We start from the raw sequence: 2,308 nt of genomic DNA, 5'->3' as shown, positions 1-2,308 counted from the left end.
TGTGTGTGTGTGTGTGTGTGTGTGTGTGTTGTCCACATGGATATGGCCTCCCTAGTCTCTGCAGTTCTCCCTAGGCCTATGGATCACTGGCTCCATAGTCACCATTTGGTTGTCCTAAAAGCCTGCGGTTTAGCGAGCCGAGGAGCAGTCCCAGTGTGTACACTGTGGGCTCACTGGGCATCTCCGCTGCTAATGGAGGATCGAGAGGATCTCTGCACACCATAGCAGAGTGCGGAACCAATGACAGCTGGGAATCTTCCCAAGAACATTGTAAGGAAGGCTGATTTCCCACTGCTTTCTATTCCCCAGGCAGGGATTGTAAGCCTGAATAAACAAAGAAGTGTGTGTATGGAATGTCATGGGGACGATGGCAGAGTCCTAAGGCTGGAAAACCATGGCTGAGGTTTTTGCAAGGGACCCCCTAAGATCCCAGAATCAGGGTCACATACCTCATGGTGTTAGTGGCAGGGACAGAGAGGGGAGACAAGGAGGCAAGGAAGAAGAGAAGAGCCGTGCCCAGAGCCCAGGACACTCCTGTCCTGGCCAGAATGCCCGTGCAGGGCCCAGGGGGTTCACTTCAGGAAGAGGAGCAACAGAACTGAGCTTGGCCTCCGCTGGCCGTCCTCTGGCCTTTTGGCAGTTCCCAGGGTTGCTGGGGTCCAGACTCAGACTGTATAGAACGACCTTCCTGCTAGAATCTTGCCCTCCCGGCTTTGGACCAGGGACCCAGCAGCCTCAGGAACACCCGAGCTCTTTCTCACACAGCCTCCGCTTCACCCAGGTGCCCGCTGGGTGGGGCCAGGTTGTCTAGACTGTGGGGCTCTTCAGCCTCCAGCTTTTGTCCCCGGAGCACTTGGAATAGAAGAGGAGGCCTCACACAAAGAGCTGTTTGCCTTTCCCCCAGATCTGCAACAATACTTAGGCTGGGAGGCACCCTTGAGACCCCAGGCCCACCAGCTAGAGGCTGCTGGTCCTTGTCAGCTTGAGAGTAAAGGGTGGGTAGGGACAGACTCTAGAAGCTGTATTTCCTGCTGAGAGGATGGGGCTTTGGGAAGGGGGCTTAGGCATAGAGCATTTAGATAAGTGGGCGGGGGGCTTGTGGGGGCATGATACTGGATGGGGGTATATCTCTGGCACAGACTCAGAAGAGACAGGCAGCATGTGTTGAGGTGGAACCTGGCCATGCTAGGAGGTCTCAGGTGGGAAGCCAGACAGACTGGGCATAGGCTGGATATAAGTGAGCTCTGGGGCAGGACAGAGGAGTGCACCTGGTGCATCCACCTGGCCCAGCTCCCCAAACTCTCCATTCAACACCCTGTGCCTCCCTCAGTGTCCCCAGACCCCCTTTCTTGTACCATCCATACTCCAGCCCTCTAGCCTGTCTAGGCTCCCCACTTCATCTGGCCCGTCCCTCGCCATCCCATCCTTGCCATCCATGAGCAAAGCATCCGGCTTGCCACTCACCCTGGAGCCACCAGATTCTCACATCTGTGTTTCTTTTACACAGTTTTCGTGCTAACTTTATTTTGGTTTTGGTCGTGGGTCACTGTAAGATGCTCAGACCTGTCTTGGGATAAGATCTGACTTCAAAGAGGCAGCGATAGTTGCCAGTTTCCCTTCCTGTGGGTGCAGTCTCAGGAACTGATCAGAGGCAACACAGGGGTGCATTTGGATCCCCAGGTGCCCAGGCCCAGCTACAAACCCCAGTGCTTAAGGCTGCTTCCCCTCCTCATTAACCTTCGTGCTCCACACATGGGGGCACACACATGGTGAAGAACGCTGTCTCTAATGACTAAGTAAGAGCCTGCCAGCCTTGGCTCCCATCCACCTAGGCCCCTGGAGCAGCCGGCCCCCGGCCTGGCCTCCACAGCACTCCCTCTTCTTGGTGGGAGCTGGGCAGTGCTGCCTCTCTGTAGCCTGGGAACACCTCTCCCCTGGGCCTGCCCAACTCCACCTGAGACAACATCCTGGCCTCGATAAAGCCTAAGGGCACACGCCAAGCTAAGCGGCTTATCAACCACAACGCACCGCACCCGAGAGGAGCCACACAAAGCATAGATAAGGGGACAGGCTGGTGGGTGGTGTTCCCAGATATCCATCAAGACCAGTGCCAGAGCCTGGCAGGCCCCTCTGCCACCTTAGGCCGTGGGGGGGGAGCCTCAGATTTCAGCCCCTCTTTTCCCTACACCCCATACCTGCAGGGATCATTTGGAGCTGTGTGCAGATGCAGGACAGCTGCCCTGGGGGATGGCTCACCACTTGTGGCAGTGGCTGAGCCGAGGGGCACCCATCAGCTGGAGGGAATCGC

The sequence above is a fragment of the Microtus ochrogaster genome, chromosome 8 (assembly GCF_000317375.1).
Source record: "Microtus ochrogaster isolate Prairie Vole_2 chromosome 8, MicOch1.0, whole genome shotgun sequence".
Taxonomy (NCBI): Eukaryota; Metazoa; Chordata; class Mammalia; order Rodentia; family Cricetidae; genus Microtus; species Microtus ochrogaster.
Note: the sequence above shows the minus strand (reverse complement) of the source record.